Raw genomic sequence first — 21,368 nt, 5'->3', positions numbered from 1 at the left:
TCTGGCAACAATATTTATTTGGCCGACAAAGTATGTTGCTCAGAGCAGTATCTGTGAACTAAGATTTCAGTGCGTAGACTTTTCAAGCATTCCATGATGTGTTTAGTAGAGCTTTCTCCTTGTTAGGTGTCTTGATTTGTCAGTCCACACTCTATTTTCTTAGAGGCAAGATACACAATTTGATGTCAGTGTCATGCTTTAACATATATTTACATTTTGCTTTCGCATATGTTGTATTGCTTACAAAACCCGGTGGAAGATCAGGATCTCACTTCTTAATGAAAATTAGGGACTGTTGGTCCCTGATGAAAATTATCCTGTGGTTGGGCAAGAGTTGAAAGGACAAAGATACCCTGCCCCAAAGCCTAAAACAAGAAAAGGTCTCATTCCCTTTGCCCTCCAGAAGGTGCTCTACTTTAAGCAGTGCATCAGCTTGAAATTGAAAAGGTCCCTTTAAACATTTTGTTATTGTTCTCAATTTTAGTAAAAACAATTATGCCATGTTCTTAATGTAAAAAACATTGGGACAGTGCTGTCTGTGATAAAGACAGTGTCCTCCTGGATGGGAAAATGTCTGTGTGGAAACAAATAAAATTGAACCATGCTATGTTTTAGAAAAGTTTGCATTGCTAACATGGTTTTCATAATATCACTTCTTTTATGTTGAGAAATCTGGTTTGCATTCACCTTCTGAGTACAGTTTGATAATATTTTCTGCATTCGGATTATATCCAAGCATTGCATACTTCTTGTAGAATGCTGTGTGTTTTATTGGGAAACATGTAAGTTGTTTCCACTTAAAGTGATAGCCTTACTGAACATGGCTGCTACTTACTTTCAGGGTAGACAGAATGAAAGTTTTAAGACTTTTTTCAATACTCACTGTATGTGTTCTGGCTGTTGAAAGATTAGAATAGTTTCTTTTCATATCTGGAAAAGGAAATTAATCTGAAAGTGGTGATGGAAAGACAGTGTTTACTAATGAAAACATTGCTCAATCCTACTAATTGATTTTGAGGGATTTGCCTGTTAGGTCTAAAGTTTGCTGTATAGTGAAGAAGGTCAAAACTGGAATGATTTAAGATCACTGCATTTTGTGATCTAATTCTTTAGCTTTCTGAAGCTGTTAAAAAAATAAAAGGCCAAACTACTGTTTCCTTCTTTAAAAATCAGTGAAATGCTCTAGCAAGGCCGTTCTTTGTTTTGTGAGAGATGTATTGTCTCCAGCAATACTGAAACTGTATCTAGTATTTAACGAGAGTTGTTCCTGTTGCCATAGTGCAGCAAAGATTATTTCAATAAATTCACTTGTTATGCCTATAGCAAACTGTTTTGAGACAGATAAGGACTGATATGTAGACCGGGGAAAAAGAAAAAAAGGAGAACAATGAAGTAATTTTATGCACTGACTACTGGTATATTCACCAAAGGCCATCTACCAGCATCCAAAGACCTAACCAGCCCAAAGTGGTGACATTACTGTAGTTCTGGGAAGTTTTCAATATATGAGCTGAGTTTGCAGTCTGTCTCAGGTGTTCTATCCATTTAATAGAAAAAAAAAAGTCAAAGAAGAGAGGATTTGGCTCTCTCCTGGAGCCTTTGTCAGGATTTACAGAAAAGCATAGCTTTTGACTAAAGGTGTCCTGTAAAGTAGGATCTGTGATGAAATTGGAGTGATTGAATACAGTGTTTAAAATTCAGTGTTGAAAATTTTCTGAAGCAATAATCAGCATTCTCCTAACATTCTGATACTGGCTCTGTATCTTGAGTATTAGATGTTCTGAAGGAGTTACTAATTCTTACTGTTTGTAAATAAATTGTTTGTGGTCTGCTACAAGCTCCAGAGTACTTCTGTTTCACAATTTGCTTTCTCACCTGCATTAAGTTTAAGGTTGAACTCAAAAAATTGGTACATCAAATTTTTGATAGATAAGACAAATTTGAAAACTTTGCCTTCTCAAAGTAGTCTTCATTCATTTTGAGTGATAAAGTGTCAAGTGGCAGAACAAAAATTGGTAGCATTGTACCAATGTGAGACAGTCACATACTGAAGCTCAAGTGTTGTACAATGTTCTGATACTGATGGTTTGTAAAAACTTTTGAAACTCAACACTTGCTTAAGTGTCTGTCTTATCTTCAGTGTTCATTTGTCTCCAGGTCTTTGAACATTCTTGTGCGTATGGATGCTCATAAATATCCATGTATATAATTATAAATGTACTGATACAGCTCTCTCAGTAAACCTACCTGTGTTGAGACCTTTTCTCCCTCGTTTCCTCCCACGCGCACTCTGCACTAAAACTCTCAAATCCATAACATTAAACCAGACACTCCAATCTTCTACTTTCAGGGAAGAATGCCAATTACAGCAGTCTTCAAGTGTGTTCATCCTGCTGCACTGGCTTCAGAGAGCAGCCTTATGATTATCTGCCCCTGTCAGAAAAGTGAGGTTACAGATCAGCCTGTACACCTGCCACGTGGACTTTGTAGTTTGGAGTGGCCTTGAAGTTGGACCTGTTTATAACCAGCTAGTTTTTGTGCTGCAGGTGGCTGTGACACCTGGGTTTTCTTCTAAGGGAGTGCTTTTTGGCTTGCTATACTGTTATAACTATAGATACTTTTCCCTTATTTTGGAGAGGATTCCTTTTAATAGGCTTTTGGCTTGTGTCATCTCTTCTAGGTGTCTGCTAGGTAGAGACAGACTGAATTTCCTGGATTAACCTTATACTGAATTCCTTAGCTGCTAAGAAGGAAACCTTGCACCAAGGGGAAAAATTCCTTCCTAACCACCTCAGAGGTAATCTGGATGGTACTCAGGGCATATAGAGCTTAATTTATCCAGATATTGAATAGGGTGTTTCTTTATGTTGCAAAAGGGTCAGGACAGTTTCTGTGATCCTTGATATACATGCCTTTTTCCTAGTGTCAGCTTTCTTCTTCTATAGCAATATCACAATGTTATCAGTAGAAGGAGAAACCTGCAAGTAGAGTGAAATACCAACATATTTCTGATATCTTTAGATCCTTAATTTAGGAAGTGAAATGTTGAATAGCAGTGTTCTTTGTCATGGCTGATTGATGTGTGAGTAATCTGAATTCCACCTCAGCAAGTGTAAAAGAGGATGAACATTTTCACAGGTACACACACAGTGTTCTGCAGCCACTTCTTCACTCACCTCTCAGCACTTCTGAGGCACAGAAAGGAAGTGGGCAGTCTTGACCCTCTTCCTGCCATCATGTGGTTGTTGTCATGGGGTTCTGTCTTCTGCCATGCAGAACTGTCCATATTTGATTCTCTTCCAGCTCTGTGGTGTTGATGATAATGACTTTTGCAGCAACACAAGTACATGGTAGCAGTTAAATTGTATGCTGCTTTTTACTGTGACTTTCAGGAGCTTTGGCCAGCCCTTTCCCTGCCTTATTCTCCACCCCCAATGTCCATCTGACCTAAACATCATTAAATGTTGACAGCATTTTAAAATCGGTGCTTAGTTTATTTCAAAATTTCTTTTCTATATTTACATACATGAAATCTAGGTAAAATGAAAAAAAAACTTCAACAGGTTTAGATTTTGCTAAAGGTTACTGCATTTGTTTTTATGAAAAACTGCTTACTTGCTGTATGCGAGGGGACTTTTCCCTTTAATTACTGAGCTTTCATGTTTGTATATGCCATTACAAAATAATGTCTGACTTTACGTTACATTGGCTATTTGTATAAACCAGTTTTATAAGTAGAACATTTATGATACATTTTGTTCATGCAGTGAGCAATTTAAAGTCTAATTCTTGAAAGTGAGCAATGATCATTCAAGTATGTTTGGAACTGAACTATATTACTTGATTATTTTTTTTCCCCTTAGACTGTTTCTCCAAGTTGTTGCTATTAGCAAAATTGAGCATTGAGACTAGATGATCTTTGAGGTCCCTTGCAACTCAAGCCGTTCTGTGATTCTAAAATGATATTTATTTAGATCATGCTTCTGTTGTACTGTACTCTTGAGCAGCTGTATCATCTTCATAAACTGTCTTGGTGTATGTATAAAAGACACCTAACCTTCTCACTTAGTTAATAATGTTTCCAGGACAGTAGGATGGGAAAAATGATGCAGATACATGAAGTAATATGTTGAAAACTGTTGTAAATTTAGTTACTACAGAGCCAGAAAGAGAAGCCAGATTTTTATAGATGTATGCAATTCTCTAGGTTATCCTAATTTGAGATTTCACCTTATAAAATATAAGGGGAAGGGAGTTAATCACATTTAGAGTGTCATCTGCCAGCATCATCACACCATCTCTGGTTTAAATCATATGTGAGTTCTATGGTAATAGCAAAGATTGCCCCTTTTCTCTATTGGGGAGCTGCCTGCAGTAGGAAGAATATTATGTATTTTCGTACAGAACTTGAATAATTTTCATATTTGGGATTTTGTTTGTTTCAGAAATACTTCTGTGTCAAATGTACATGAGACTGCCTCACTTCAGTAAATAGGTGACTTTAGTTCGAAATGTGAGGAATTAAACTGCCAAGGAGGTGGAATGGACCTTAAGGATCACCTGGTTACAGCCCTGCCTGCCACGGGCAGGACACCTCCAACTAGATCAGGTTGCTCAAGGGCTTATCCAGTGTCATTGTCAATTCAAGGACATTGACTGCCAGGGTCGGGGCATCCACAATCTCCCTTGGAAACCTGTTCCAGTGTCTCACTACCCCCACAATAAAGAACTTCTTCCTAATATCTAATCTTTCCCCTCTTTCCATTTTTGTACCCATTACTCCTTGTCCTATCATTGGAGTTCCTGTCAGACTCCTTTTCTAGCTTCCCTGTAGGCCCCCTTCAGATATTGGAAGGCTGCTTGAGATTTCCACACAACCTTCTCTTCCAGGCTGAAGAATCCGGGCTGAACAGCTGTAGCTTTTTCCCCAATAATTTCCTTTTTACACATGTGTAACTTTCTGGTATTCTAACATCTTGTAAGCTGTTAATTAAGGCAAGCATATATGTTTTATTAAGGTTCTTGAAGTGAAGACTGAATACAAAGAAATTCAAAATTCTCAAATGCTTTGCAATAATAATTTAAAAAACGAAATCTATTTGAATGAGTTACTCTAAGTACCTAATCATAAGGAAAGTTTGTCTCACTGTGGAGAGTAATAAAAAATGCCCAGAACAAATGATATGGAGTTAACTAAGACTGTATAAAATGTGCATGTGTTTGGGGTTTTGGTTTTTGTTTCATTTGTAGGAATAAGTCTGGAAGAGTTTACTGTCCTCAGCAGTAAAAAAAATATACATGCAGTAGTCAGCATACATACTACACTATGAGACATTATTGGTTGTTAATTAAAAGGAGAAGAAGCTAGAGACTCCTTAGATTTGAAAATTCTTTTCCACTTCTGCACGTTGCTATCTTTGCTTCCTGACAATTTTTGTTTTGGGTCATCTTCTCATATTCTTGTGTCATGCTCCCTTACTAATGAGAGGATAGACCTCGTTGGTAAAACTTTTCAGCTGTGTTAATTCTGATCATTTGCTGCGGAGACTGTTTGGCTAATATCAGCAGTTAGTTAAAGCCTTAATTGTTTCACTGTGAGTCAGAGTATACTTGAAATCTTGTACAGTAGTATCATTTATGCCTTCATTCACTATGTTTTAATATCTGAGTAAGCCAAACCAAGTTACTGAATGCTTTTGTAATCTGAGCCTGTTTAAACTCGAAATAGTCCTGTTCACGGTTAATCATCTGCGTTAATGTTTGCATTGTAACTTGTCCTTGCTCTGTGTGCCACTCAACTGACAGTCCCTTGATAAGGATAAAATTAAAGTATATGATAGAATTGTGTTTTAGGGCAAGAAAATTTCTGAAAGTAAGCAACCATTTAATTTTCTGATAGTTTCTTGCAATGTAGAGATGACAAATGAAAGGTGGGAATTTAAGTGAAGTTAACTAAGCATACAAATCATGTCACTGGCTGCAAAAGTAACTACTGGGCAGAGGTGCAGAACTTGGTTAAAAGTGAGAGTTCACGCACGATACACTGGCAAACACAGTCTTCTGTCAACTCCTGATTAACAGAGCTGTAGAGACCAGTTTTGTTAACCAGTGCTATATGATAAAACCAGTAATTTGTTCTCTTCTAGAGGAAATTTGTAGAATAGAGCTGGTAGCACTCTTTAAAACGTACCTCTTTGGTAACCAAATGTGCTATTTGATGGTGAAATGAGCATTTTTATGAGTAGCCTCCCCTGAGCAAAGTTACTTTCCTGGCTTGGGAAATACTTCTCACTTTCTTATTCTATAGTAAAAAAAAAAGTATATAGTAATAATAGTCTGTGCAAGTTAAAAAGGTATATTTTTGTATGTTTGAGGAATATTACAAAAAACTTCAGTTGCAAGTATAAGATGACAATATAAAATTTACTTCAATATATTGAAAAAATTAAGTTGTGTTTTCAAAATTAAAAGCATTTCAAGCATTTTTTTAATAAAGCTGAAGTATATTCCAGAGGATTGGAATTTAAAGTGAACTAATCTTACTTAAGGAAAAAAAAATAATTGCATTGCTTTAATAAAAATGCATCTGATCTGGGCTTGATTATTGCCAAAATCTGCTCCTTGAGATGACTTTCTTCTTGAAACAAGCATGAAAATTTTCATTGCTTAGTTTTGTAAACCTTACTGATGATGAAGAGGGGGTAGCATGTGGGACAGGGAGTAATGGCATGTCTAAGTTTGCTAGTTCTTGATCATGGCTTAAAAATGAAGAGATACTGGAACTACCACTTCTGACTTTGATGTTGCAATGAATCCATCTAAGTTTATTAGTATGGATCGGTCCAAAGAGAACAGCTTACAAAATGGAGAAGAAAGTCTGAAAAATTTGGCTTTGGGGAAAAGATGTTGTATTTGCTTGCATTGAACTATTCCAAGGATAGGGAATCCATCACCTTGCTGGGCAACCTCAGAGTAAAGAATTTCTTCATAATAACTAATATAAATCTACTCTTTTTCAGTTTAAAACCATTCCCCTTAGTCCTGTCTAATACATGCCCTTGTAAAAAGTCCCTGTTCATGTTTCTTGTAGCATCCTTTAGGTAAAATAAGGCTCCTATAAAAATGCTTCTCTAAAGTCTTTGGTTCTCCAAGCTGAACAACTCAAATGTCTCAGCTGTCGCAGGAGAGGTGCTCCAGCCCTCTGATAATTCCTCTCTTGAACTCTCTTTTATCTTGGTCTACCCCACTTTCCTTTTGTTCCCGCTCTCTGAGTTGGTTTTCTTCTGATGTTCTGTTGCTTTGTGGTGTTCTCAAAATCAAGCTGTTTGCTGTGGTTAGGTTGTGATTATTATTATTATTAATAAGATATCCACCCACTTCTGCCTTCCTTTGCCTCACATACCCTATAGCAGCTATAGGTTAGCAACAAATGTGTATTGATAGTAGGGAATCACTTCCCTTATTCCACTCAGATGCTTGTCTAGAGCTTCAGGATTGAACTGCTTTCAAAAGTAGAACCCATGGAAATCTCACTGGCTTGAGGATGTAGGGAGGGTGAGGAATATTGAATTTTTTTTTTTTTTCCAAAAGCGGCCACTTTTGAGTTTTTGCCTTAAATTTCTGTGTTTCTCCGGAGTTTTTTGATCTTTCATTGGTTTTGGTTATGTAATCTTTCTTGAAGAATGAACTTCTATGTTAAAATAATTATTTCAGGCATACAGTTGATTTTATCTGTATTAAAAGTGAGATTGTTATGCAATTCACTAGCTACAAAAGTATTCTGCAAAAGAAAACCTCTCAGATGCCAGTGAATAGTCAAGTAGTGGAACATGTTGCACAGGGAGGTTGTGCAGTTTCTGTCCATGGAGATTTCAAAGAGCAGGCTGGAGAAAGCTGCAAAAGGGCCTGGTAAGACCTCAGAGATGTCTTTCGCTGGGAGCTTGGATTGGAAACTCCTGAAGTTCCTTTTCCCCTGAATTATCCTGTAATCTTAGATGGTTCCATGGTGTGTATACCCATTCCAGTTATTTCTAATTGTGATTGATTGCATTACATTATTAATTACTCTTCTTATGTGTAGTAGAACCACTTTATATAGGCTTTACTGTCTCTAATGTCTACCAGTTGGGTTTGTACCTGAAGAGAAATTTACAAATATTATACTGCCACTTAGAGTACTTTATTAAGCTTTTTTCCTCCCTTCATTTGTCATGGCCCTTGTTGAGACACACATGTTGGTACATCTCAGTATTGGGAGCTCTCCTGTTGTTGGTTGGAGGTCATGTCTAAATTAGGGCTATCTGCCTGCCTGGTTGCTGCAACAATTAGTGTTTTCTGTAGCTGAACAGTCATGGAAAATTAGCCTGTCCTCCACAGATAAAGGAGGACAGGCTAGTCCTTTGATTTGAAATAGACCTCAGGAGATTTCTAGTCCAACCTCCTGCTTGAAGCAAGGTCAGTCCTGATGTCCCTGAGGGCCTTTCTCCTAAGGTGTTGAAAACCTCTAAGGACCAGTAACTGCAGTAACTCTCGGCACCCTCCTTCATTGGTTTGACCGTCTGAATGGTTAAAAAAGTTTTCTGTATAGTCAGTTTAAATGCTGCTTTTGTTTCAACTTCATGTCCAGTGTTTCTTGTCCTCCCACCATTCCCTGTTGATCACTGCTGCATTGTCTTCTTGGCCTCTTTGCAGATTCTGTGAGCTGCTTTGTAGGTCTCCCCAAAGCCAGCTCTTCTCCAGGAGCAACAAACCCAGTTCCTTCTGTCTCGCTTCCTTAGATTAGGTTCTTCAGCCTCCTAAACATCCTGTAGCTCTCTGCTGAATTTCAGCTTATTTCTGTCCTTCCTGTACTGACAGCACAAAACCAGAGCGATGGGTAGAGCAGTACTACTGCTTTACTTGACCTAAAGCTTGTATTTGTCCTGTTAATGCAACTACGCATGATGTTGACTTTGCTGTCAGGGCATGCGTCTGAATCATCTTCTGCTTGCAGTCCACCAAGATCCTCAGGTTTTATTTAACAGAGCTTCTTCCCAGCCGGTTGTTTCTTGAGCCTGTGTTGTTGAAAGAAATTTTACCTTTCACTGTTGGGACTTTCCTTGTGCCCCTGTTGAATTCTGTTGCACTGAAAAGCCACACAAAACCTCAAGCAAAAAACAAAGCAAAAATACCCTACCTAAACCCCCACTTTGAGGAATTTCCTTCGGCAAAACATTTAGGGATGTACTTGAAAGCTTTGAATATTGAAATGCTTAGATTCTTTTTGAAGTTGAGTACAGCATTCTTCTACCCATCCTACACAACCTGCAAGACTGAAAATACCGAGATGTTTCAGGATCACTTTATGTATCCTTTGACTTAAGCAAACTATGTTCTGTCGATGTATCCTGTGTGATAGATTGCCCAAGGGAGATAGGGTGAGGTCCCAGTGCTGCAGGACAGGAAACATTTGTAAGTTGTGTAAATTGCACAGTTTTGCTCCCGTTTTCTCTTCCTGTACTACTTCCTTCTCCAGATGGCACGCCTGTATTCGTTACTGGAATGGGTAGTTGCAGTGAATGAGCCATGCTGGATTATTTTTGTTGGTATGTGTTTATTGGGAATAAAGATTTACTTTCACTCCTCGTTATTGTTAGTGTACAAAACTGTATTTCTACAGTATGGTGTGTTGGCTAGTTCAATTACTTATACTCAACCTCATGTTCTCTGTTTTGAATTCTGCTATTGTGACCCATTCTGCTATATGGGTCTCTGTGTAATGCTCAAAAATAGGCTATGCTGGTAGTGTACCCTTTTTGATGGAAGAAATGCTGAAGTACTAGTTTGAAAGTAGTCTTGTCTGGCCACAGATATTTGTAACAACTTTGTTACTTCGATGGAGCATTTTTACTGTTAAAATTTAAGTTGCTGTTTTGAAACTTGGGTAGTATTAGTCTGTTAATTCTGCAAATGTTCTTAGGCCAGTATTAATATAATAGGAATTTTAAGCTGAAATATACCAAATAAGAAACATCTCAGATACTCAGAATTAAATTTTATATGTTGATATTAAGTTTAAAGAAGCTTTAAGAGACCTTTTCTGCATGTTATGTTTGAATCTATTTTGATGCAATCTTGCTAGTCATTCTTAACTAGCTGAACTACTACTTTAGCTGTTAATCCCTACATCCAGATGCTTGTTCTAGGATTTCCTTCAAAAAAAACATGGTTTAAAAGGTTTATTGTGCACCCTGGGAAGTCATTAGATGAGGACTGGTTTGCCCCAGAAGTTCAGAGATCAGAATTGTGAGTTCCTCAAGAAAAATATCCTTCTGAAGGTCTCCTTTCATAAGTGGAATCTTCTTAGCAGAAGACTGTCATTGCAGTGAGTGCGGGGAGACTTCCTAGGTTATGACAACATGAAGTCTTAATGCTGGGCGAACAAACTCTGGAAGGGAGCTATTGAGTTGTATTCTCAAATACCTGTAGTCATCTTTTCTCTCAGTTCTAGGACTGAAGCTGCTACCTAGACTAAGCAATGCACAAATACAGAAATGCACTGTTTATTTTCAAGTTCCTTATCCCAGACTAGGGTGGATAGGAAGGGTGAGGAAGAAAGTAGTAATGTGAAGGATGCCTATGTGATGATTAAGTATTCATCTTTTCAATTGTCTTTTTGTTGTTCCTATCTCCTCCCAACTCCACCCAGTCTTGTAACTGATGATCTGACTGACCTGCCCTCTGAAAATTCCTCACTCTTCTGTAAGCAGAAAGAGCAAGACACTATGAAATGAGGGGCCAGTATTAGTTTGGTTGCTGACCTACCGGACTAGATCTGTTCTGATGCTAAAATGAGAAGCAAGCAATTCTTGATTAATTCAAATTTTGAACACTTAATCAACTGAATCAGTCCCATACTTGCCTTTCAACCCTTACGTCTAAAAGTGAAGCCAGATTTCTGCGTTACCTTATATTGCAACAAAATGATAATTTAGGATGTCTTATATAATTTTAAAGAAGTAATGGTATATTAGTGTTTACAACTGGGAAAAGAGCTGCCTTGCTACTTTTTTGAGAATCATAATTTTTCATAAAACACGAGTAGTCTTGCACAGAACACTTACTCTAACGAGAGACGCAACTCCTAAATATTTGAGAGGTTATGATCAACAATTATAAGTCAAGCTATTTTTTTTGACTGGTTATGTATATCTAGACTATTGTTTGAAAAACTAATGGTAATTTCTGACTGAATTCCTTCTGACAGAATATCGCAGGAGTTGGTCTTTATGCTACCTCCACAAGATACCTTTCTGTAGATTATTTCTGTTATTATGAAGAGAACATCAAAGGAAATGAGGAGCTTCCCATGTAATCAACTGGTCAGCTGCTGTTTCCTCTATCGGGAATAGTGTTGGCGATTACTCACAGTCGCTGCGTTTGCATTGTTGTCCTGAGCATGGAATAAGAGACTGTGAAGCAGTAGAAAAAAAAGGAAATACAGTGGCCATGCAGTTACAGAATATTGCAGTACAGAAAGAAAGTAGCTTTTTACAAGTTAAGCTTTTGAGTGCTCCTGCGTTTTAATGACTGGCGGCGAAATGAAACTTTACATTTAGCAGATCTAATTGAGATTTTTAAACATGTGTAGCCCACCCTGTCTCTGAACTGACTTTGTTAATTGACTGCTTTTTTAAATCTCATTGTATTTTAATAATTTTGTTTACTCTTCTCCTCTGGCTTGTTTTGTTGGAATGCTGTGCTACTGTGGACTCTGCAGGACTTTGGAGATTCTGGGCTATAAAAACTGTCAGTGTTTGTGTGTGGACAGCATCTGCTGCAGCAGTGTTTTGCCGAAGATATCTTGGCACTGCTGGGTAATTCCTGTACCATTTGTGTCATTCCTGCTTGAACTGAACCCTTGCCTTTTTATGTTCAGGACGTTTAAAAAAATTTGGAGGATAGAGTTAGAAGCTGGTGATTGGAGCTCTCATGTACTCTGCACTCGGTGGCTCCTGATATTTTGGAGGAAACACTATTTACAGTAGAAAATAGCTATCACCTTGGTATTTAAGACCTCTAGTTACTTTTAGTTGAAGCAGTAGAAAACCGTATGTAGTGCTACTCATAGGCATGGGTTGCTATGTCCTCTAGTACTAAAACAAAAGCATGGCTTAAGTTTCCTCAATTAAATTATTTAATAATTGAATTATAGCCTTTTAATAGCCTTTTTGAGGCCTATTATAGTGAGTTTCAAATACTGTAATACTTTCATAATGATTTGTTTGTTTGTTTTTGGGCAAGTGAAATAGATGTTTAGACAGGGATGACGAAATTCCCGCATACCCACAGATAACCAACCAGTATATCTCCACCGTGGAAAGCCAGCCTCTGTCATACAGCCGATTGGTTGGATTTCTGGATCTGCAGAAGCATTCCTTACCTCTGTAAACTACTTCTATTGGTTTTATTTTAGGTGTCAATAGCTACCCAAGGAAAAAGTATGTGGATGAGGTTTCATAGTTGAAAGCTGGTAAAATGACTTTCTAGCTGCAAGAGAATGCTCCCTTCACCCCTTCTTCAATTGAACAGGTTTGTTTGGGTTTTTTTAATCCCTCTTTTATTCTGGCATTGCATTTTATGTGACTCCATGGTGAAGTTCTTAGGGAAGCTGGGAGACTAGGATTAGTTCTTGTTGGGTTTTTCTTTCTGAACTGGCTCATTAGAGTTCACCTAAATGCTTGTGTTGAAACAATTATAATGATTCATAGCTGGAGTGGGGGTAGATAGGGATAGGGAAAGCCCCTTCCAATGTAACTGTTAGTTGCCATTGGATTAGCTTAATGTCATATTTTCCCTTCCTGCCACAAGCAGGATTTATGGAGTAATTTTTCTCTTGAGATACCCATCCAGTAATCAACAATTAGGGACTTTTTGGGGAAGTTATTTCGAGGTCTATGTGACTAGTATATTCAGTGTTCTATAATAATACGGAAGGTACATAAAAGAAGAAAGTATTCAGGTATAGAGATTTTCTTGTTAGATAAGCTTGTTTAGAGAGCAGGACCTTTCAGCCAATGAACTTGCTTCCAGTCTTGCAAAACAGACACTACTGTAGATTGGGAGCAAGTGTGGAACCCCACTGAGAAAAGGAAGTTGATAGATAATTGGGAAGTAAAATACTAATTCAGTGAAAAGGGCGCCAGCTCAAGTACAAAACTTGAAAGTGTATTGTTGTGTTGATAGCTACATGGTATCTTCTCTTTCAAATTTACAAGTAAACAGAGCATTGAGGGAGAAAAACAAAAGCAAGGTAACAGTTTTTGGTTGTGCAGGTGCCTTAGGAAGAAACCTTTTTATATACTTGGGAGTCATTTGAGCTAGCTTTTGTGTTAGTATGGAGGATTTTGTAGTAGGAGAACAGTCAAGACGTCACAAAACAGGGAGTACAAAACCACTGTCAGTATGAAAATACTGTATATGGTGTTACTGCAGAGAAAGCCCTTTTTTAGCTGTCAGTAGTTGTTTGTAAATGCAACTAACTGAGGCTGAATGTCATTCATGAAGCACAGTGCTTGATTAAATTGTTGCCAAAGATTATACAACAGGATTAAGTAGGATTTGTGGAGAGAAGGCTATCAACAGATTAATTTTACCAAACTATTAGAATTTTTCACAAGCTATCTGTGGCCTTGGTAGTCCAATATTAAGATAACCAACTTTAAGATAACTAATGATGTTAAGAAACTGCTTTGTAGTTTTAAGAAATTACCCGATTCCTTTAAATACAAAAATTAGTTATTCAAAATTAGTCTTCCTGGAGGAGTTTTTGAGTGACTGAATTTAAAAAAAAAAAAAAAAAAAAAACCCAAACAAACAAAACCACAGCTCTATTTGGGACATGCTCCCATTTGGATGTTGTAATGTCAACTCTGTATTTTTTTTAAAGTATTCAAGTTAATGCTTTCTAATGTTGAAAACTGTGCGGCAGTTTCTTGTGTTAATTTGATTACATGTTTGGTTGTATCTGTAGTGAATGAATGTCTTTTTTTCTGAACGTGTGATAGAAATAACTAGGAGGATGCCTTAGCTTGTGTATGTGTATGCTTACTCTAGACAAAGCCGCATATAAATGCAGCATAGTTGTGTGTCTTTGGCTATGACACAGATCATCTCAATAATTTCATTCATCAGTGCAGATTTTTAGTTTGTTTTTTTTTTTCAGAACTATTTTTGTAGATGTTGATTATTCCATAGCCTGAAGTATGGCTGATATGCCCTTAAAAAGGAAAGGGGAAACTAAGTATTTCAGGTAGGGAACAAAAACAGTAGTAGTTCAAAAAGAAATCCTTTGCCCCATTTCTATAGAATTTGTTATAATAAAATTTCATTTTGTAGTACATTTTGACCTTATATTATTACTTCAAACCTCCTTGACTCACCTAACTTATTTGGGAAATAACATTTTGAAATCTAGTCCGAGATTGTATTTAAATCAGAATGTTGAGGTTTGGGGTAATTTTTTTTCATGCAGATTCTGGACTGCAGTTTGTCTACTTCAGGAGAATCAGGTGCTTGTTTTTCTATTAGGCTTGTTAGCATTCCTACTTCAAACTCCTGACTAATTAGCCTGGTTGCCAAAGCTCCTCCAGCCAGTGTATCAGATAGCACCAGCGTTTTTTCTAGTTCAGTCAGTGTAGCTGGATGTCTTAACCCTGTATGGTGCTGATTCCAGCTCATCCCACAGGACTGAGAAACCAGGGTAACACAATCAAGTTTATCATTACAGAGTAGAAATTGCCTCAAACTTTACTGGCTGTGTCAGCATAAATACATGGCATAACCCTTGTTACATTATGTAAAAATGATTCTGTTCTTATAGTTTCCTTTGATACCCTCATCATACTGAAGCCTGATACTAAAATAGTAAAAATGCAGTGCTAATTACAGGAAAAGAATCCAGACAGTTGTTCATTTAAAGGATTGTTGGTGTTGTTCTTTTTTTTTTTTTTTGCCCTGTAGTGAGAGTTTATTTCTTTTATTTCCAATATAGAGGTTATACTGAAAACAAATACGAATGTTTTGTCAAGTGAATGTGAATGAGGTCGTTGAAGTGGGCATGGTTTCTGAGCTGCTCTAAGAATTTGCTGGTGACAGCTTATCAATGGGCACCAGCTTGTCAAATTTGGGTTTTATTTGGTCTGTTGGTTCTTTGATTGAATCTTCAGCCTATGTCAGGAGTGTGAAGAGGTCAGAAACAGACAAGAAATTTGATATAGTTTTTACTAAGTAGTGTATGTACTATTGGACACTAGAGAATCCATATGGGAGGAAAATGTTAAGAATAATTTTATTTGTGCCATCTATAATAAAAGTGTAATCAGCTTTTGGAAGGCAGCCACAAGAAACCAGGCTTCATGAGTCTGATTGCTGGTAGAAATGTTTTTTTTCTGTAATACAGCTTTCTGCTGTAAGTAGATTGACATAGATACTGAGTTTTCACTCAAAAATAAGTATCTTTTCAGCTTTTAGTAGTTTCACAGATGAATTTGCAAACTACCTGTATTACCATTTTTTATGGTTTTAAGACTGTTTCTAAGACATTCCTGTATCAGTTTTATTACAGAGGAAAATCTGTAATATTTTTAAGTTACAGGAAAATTATCATGTAACTGTGGAATCTAACAATCTATATGCCAGTTATAGAAATAGCCTTAAGATGACAGTATTCTAAATTTTACTTTGTGACTGTAGAAAATCAATTTATCTAAAAGCCATGTGATTGTGGACTAAGTCTTTAAAATATTTGAGAGATTGCATTCCTGTAACAAACTACAGTTTCCACTTAGCTCATGAGGGTTGCCAGTCTCTGCTAGGCTGCTGTATTTCTGCTGCCTTCTTTGGTCTGGTGCTTATCTGACCTGTGTCAAGACTTCACAGTGGAACCAGCATAGCCTGAGACAAAGAGCAGTAAGTGCCTGCTGGCTTATCGTGCTGGAGTCAGGTACATGCTGATGCTGGTGCAGAAGTGGGAATGAAGTGTCCAGCTTGGCAGAGGCAGCTGTTTCATGGCTCCTTCAAGTTAATACAAGTTGTAAGCAGGACAGTTTCCCCCAGCTGCTGGCACTGGCAATTTCCTCCACACTGAATGAAGGGAAGGGAAATATCTTCCAGGTTAACCTGATTCATGTTGCTGTACAGCTGCAGGATGCTGGTGCCTGGTATAAGAGAGGAGGTGGGAATGAGTGTGTCAGTATCAGGAAGTGCTTTCTGCAGCACTAGAGTTTCTGTTGCTGACTCTGTGTCTGCACTTTTAATGTTAAAATGAGTAAGGGCAGTCTTTTTTGTGGCCTGACTGATGGCTGAAGATGCTTTAAATACAGGGTTTGCAGCTCTGTAAGTAGCAGTGACAGTGAAAAATCAGACTTCCAGTGCCTGATCTTTCATTCTCACCCTTTGATTTTCCTGTTGTATTTTGCTTTGAGGTGGATGTAATAACCTGTTTCTTTTCCTCTAAACAGGATTGTTCAAAAGAAACAATCTTTAACATAGTAAATAGTATGGAGAACTCTGATTTATTTCAGTGTGTTTTTAAGATGCATCTGAAAAATGTTATACAGGATTGTCTGTACTTTTAGTTCTTCTCCTCTAAGTTTTCTGGTGTTGTTCCTTAGCAATTGTCTTAGCTGCATGACAGTGACAGGTTGTAAATAAATAGTAGAAAGGCAAGCAATATTTTATTGAGGCCCATTGCTGTTTGTTATTTTTCCTCTTTTAAAGATGTCATCATTAATTCAAAGGAGGCTTTGTTTGGTTTTGACTTCCTGGTTTCAGGTATGATTGAACTCTGCCTGTACCTCTCTGCTGTTGTTGGAGACCTTCAGGCTATTTTGATACACCAGATGTACATCAATCACTTTTCTGTTTCCTTACTGTCATATCACCGCCTTTAAACAATTTTCCAAATCATAATCATAATAATAACAACAACAACAACAGCTTTCTTAACAAGCTTTTGTTTGGTGTATTTTTTTCAGAGTATGTGTTGACAGTTGCTGCAAGGCTCTCAGTATAAGGGTATTGAGAGAGTCTCTATATGATACCAGCATTAATATAGTTTGTAAAGGGTGGTGTGTTTTAACTTGGGGGTATGATTTAATCTTCTGTAGGTTTATTTTTATTTGGAATTTAATCAGGGTAATGAATGACTAAATAGTTACCAAACTGTTGGTGGTGCTTATTGTTGAAAACATTTTTTGATTTCTTCAGTTAACTGCAGGTTTCATTTTGTACAAAGAACAAATCTGCATGTTCTCTGGTTGATTGTGTAAATGCTGCCCAGTGCAGCTTAACAAAGCACACCCTACAGGGGGCAGGCAGCAGCTGTGTTGCAAGTGCTGTGCTGATTTTGCTGATCACGTACTATAGATTTGAAAATTAAGAATTGGAAGGTAATGTCTGTCATGCTTTTGAGGAGTCCCTCGGCCAATTTTTTATTTCATTTTTAGTGGTAGATGCTTTTTGACTCACAAGTCTTCTGTGAGGACGGTTCGTGTTGCTTGTGTAATAATATCTTTTGTAAAAGCTTATGAAAACTTCGGTGTATTTAGAATGAAGCATGGTTGATGGCACCACAGAATGTGGCTCTGGTAAAAGACTACTCTGAAAACTTGTTTTATTTTGAAGTCGGTAGGACCTGCTTCATCTACCTGGTGTAGATGGGTTTCTTTCAAAATGTAATTTTTAAATCTGTGAGATATAAGTTAGCAGGGAAATATTGAAGATTACTGTAATATTTGTTTCAGCACAAGAGTGTTTGTGTTAATCTTGCTGTTGGGGAGACAGGGAACAAGAAGCAGGGACAATGCATATGAAGTATACAGTAAAATATTTACATCTATGATAATTCAGGGTTCACATGCGCATTCAAGCTGCATTTATGAAAGGTAATCCTTTTTTAGTGGATCTGATAGTTATAGACTTGAATTTTGGCCTTAGTTTAAAATTTTTTGTACCATTTGTCACATGCTGCAGTGGGTTTTGAATTGACTTCATTGCATTACATTTATATTGTGAAGATGTTTGAAATACCTCTTGTCTTTTGGTCTTTAGGTTTTGTTTCATACTGTACTGGGGCTGGTTCCTAAGATCCAGTTTTCCTCAGGAAAATAAAGAGGAGGTTTCAGTTAGTTAGGATCTTCATGTTGTGGGCTATTGGTAATTCTCTCTGATAGAAAGGTCAGCTGTTGGTCCTGCTTCTGTGAACATTATAGTGTTTAAAATGTTGTGGCAGAATGAGTCATTCTGTAGTGGAAACTCTTTGTTGATCCAGGTGTCAAAGGTTTGGAAGAGGAAGTAAAGCTGATACAATTTTTTTTTTATAGGAGCTGTTTTTTCATCTGTATTGTTCTTGCTTTCTTCTGTTAGATTAAAGGTCGTCTTTTATCATGAAGCTGCACTTTTTGAAGTTAACTCAAAAACTGTAGGTTAACGAGAGCACTGTATTTCTTTGCTACATGGAGAACAGTTTATTAGAGTTCAATTATTTGCAATTCCTTTTTAGTAGTATTGTCTGTCCTCAAGTTTCAAGTTGAGCAGTCATTATGGGAATTGAGTGCTAGAACTGGAAATGAGTGCGAGAAACCCCACCCTCATGTAATTTCAGAATGCTTATTCCCTTACTGATTTAAATGGGTTTTAATATATTGTAGGAAATATTTTTTTTTAAATATTCTTGTACTCATTAGAATTCCACAAATTTGATGCGTACATATGGCTTTTGGAGAGGCAAAGGAAGCAATTGCATTTTACTGTGTAGACTGACAACAGGTCAGATACAAAGGCATTATATGAATACTTCAGAATATCCTGCAGTGATAATATTGTTGCTATGCTGACCTGTTATATCAATATTGTGACCCGAATTCATTTGAAAGCAACTTGTGTGTACTTTAATTCTAATTCTTGCACTGTGGATTGGTTTTATTGTTATTTATATTCTATTAGCAAAACTCCTGAGCAACAAGCGCATGTACCTGAATAGTAATTGCAACTTAGTTCTCTGTAGATTTTTGCTTGCAGAATTTGAATGGGGCACAAAGAAAGATGTGATGTTCTTAGTGCTGGATTTTGGCATTTTCTAGATGCAGTCATGCAGAATGTGCTTGCAAGGCAAACAGTGTTATCAATGCAGCTGGAAGAGATCAAAGCCTCTTGGAGGGGGTGCGGATGAGGATTTCTGAAGGGAAACTTGTATATTCTCTGCTGCTCCAGAGATTGAATAGTTTACAGAATGGGTAGTGTGTAATACTCCTAAATATTGCATATGTAGTGCTTTTTGATGCATGCAGGTGGGATAGGAGTTTTAATAGCCTATGGATATTCTTTGCTGGCTTGCAGGAGTAATAGCTTGATCTCATTTTGCTGTGCCCTACATATTATGGTAAATAAATCCCATTATCTCTGACACTTTAAAGGAGAGGTTTCCTTTCTCATGTGAGCGTGGTGGTAGACTGTGGCTCCTGGATATTAATGTTTTGTTTGCTGAAGCTGCTCAGATTCTTCAGGAAGTCCAGGTTTCCCTGCTGCAAATCCCATTGTGTCACATTGCAGGCTTTTTCTGAGCTTCATATACAGTGCAGTCTTTTTATCTCTTTCTACTTTTTTTTCATATTCCTTCTTGACTATTATATTGTGTAAAAGGAGTGGGATGACTGGGAGAAAGAGGAGTTTGGAGACAATGTTTTTTTGTGGGGATTTTCTTTGTTTAGGCTTGCCAAAGTATTAAACACCTTTGCCTTCCATAATTATTAATGCTTTTCAAATGTGTATATAACCACTCTTAATTGGAGAGGAGAACCTGAGATGCTCTTCCCTCCATCTTTTACTTACTTGGATTTCTCTGTAGCATAACTTCAGATGAGTGATCTTGATTATTACTGCTTTAAAGCAGAGGTCCACCCTTCACAGTAAGTAACTGGGAACTAGATTTACAGATCAAACCGTTTTGAGAATCAGGAGTCACTTTTGTAAAGCCTCATTGAAAGCATTGGTGAGAATTGATGTAATAACTTGTACCTCACATCTCCAGTTTTAAGTGTGACTGAGGTGTTCTGTGGGATTGACTTTTGTTATGTTTCTTTGCTTCCTCCTTTTGTAGTGCTCTTTTTCATTTAATGATGTCTGAAGTTCTTGAGGAGAATGTCAGAGGAGATTAATAGCACTGAGAAGGCAGATGTTTTCTAAGAATGTTTAATTGAAGCTTTTCACAAGATTTTGTAGAATTTTGAAGTAGTTTCATTTTGTGAAAGTGTTTCAGGTGTTTCATTCTGATGCTTTTATGTGCTTTTATTTTTGTTTTCTGAAGACAGACTTTTGGAACAATTGTTTCATTGGTTTTGAAGCAGTTACTGCCTGTCATTGACTTGATCCAAAAAGTCATAACTAGGTATTTGAAATGCTTCTATAAACTCTTTACTTCGTGCCTAATGAAGAGGTGGTTCAGCTTACTTTTGATTGTAAAACCAAGAAACAACGGTTAACTGGGAATTCTTATGTAAGTTGAAACCTTTTGAGTATATGCTTTGAGGATATGCTTTTGGAAACTACCACAACTTGATTAGATACTGAAGAAAAGGAATAATTATGCTTTGTGTTTGAGGAAAGTGGCCTTTATTATTTGAAAGGCTTAAAAATCTGACTTTTGCTATATGCTCGTAAAAATATATTTTGCAGTGTAGATGATCAGAATTAAAATTTTGTGAAAATTGACTGTACTTATGTGGCTGAAGACTGGTCAGTATCTTTTTATTCCCATGTGAGCCATGAACTTGCGCAGCAGATACATAAATTATCAAACACGATCAGATAATAGAGCTAAAATTGCTTATCATGCATATAAAATCCTGAGAGGAATTTAGGAGTGTTCATACATTTAAGTAATTAGTCACTCTTGAAATCCAGAAAACATTTAAATTTTTTTTTTTGTTAAATGATAAATGACAGTTACTATCTTTATAGAAAGATGGTTTCAAGAGATATGTGTTTTGGGGAGATTCCTACACTTAAAATAGTGTATCTGGGAATAATAGATACTTCTATATCTATGTAGTTTAGGATGAGCAATTTTTGTTCTTTAGCCTCCTATTTTCTTGACACTAGTTCATATTATAAACTGCAGTGAACATGGCTAGCAGTCTTGACAAAGTAATTCAGTAGTGAATGAGTTTGAAGATGAAGCACGAAACTCTGAAAAATAAACATTTTAATGCAGAGTTAGAGTGGAGAGTGGAAATTTAAGTGCAGTGCCTGCCTTGTTGTCTGAGTGTGAGTGGTGGCATCTGTTTCTGTGTAGTTGGGATTCATCTGCTAAGCACATGGCCAGAAAGTTA

General features: G+C 37.1%; 1 protein-coding gene across 27 annotated transcripts in view; it reads left to right on the top strand.

The window, feature by feature from the left end:
* The window catches only part of AFDN (afadin, adherens junction formation factor), a 114,496-nt gene that overhangs the window by 8,723 nt on the left and 84,405 nt on the right, over window positions 1-21,368 (top strand). Inside the window, exon 1 of one of the 27 annotated variants that reach the window (XM_072927159.1) lies at window positions 12,466-12,570. The exons of the other annotated variants lie outside the window; for them this stretch is intronic. The gene's annotated coding sequence lies outside the window, so the exon portion shown is untranslated. Of the gene's footprint in view, window positions 1-12,465; window positions 12,571-21,368 lie in introns of those variants that run through there. 27 annotated transcript variants of the gene reach the window in all.

The sequence above is a fragment of the Taeniopygia guttata genome, chromosome 3, assembly GCF_048771995.1.
Source record: "Taeniopygia guttata chromosome 3, bTaeGut7.mat, whole genome shotgun sequence".
NCBI classification, from domain to species: domain Eukaryota; kingdom Metazoa; phylum Chordata; class Aves; order Passeriformes; family Estrildidae; genus Taeniopygia; species Taeniopygia guttata.
Note: the sequence above shows the minus strand (reverse complement) of the source record. Positions and strands in the feature narration are given on the sequence as shown.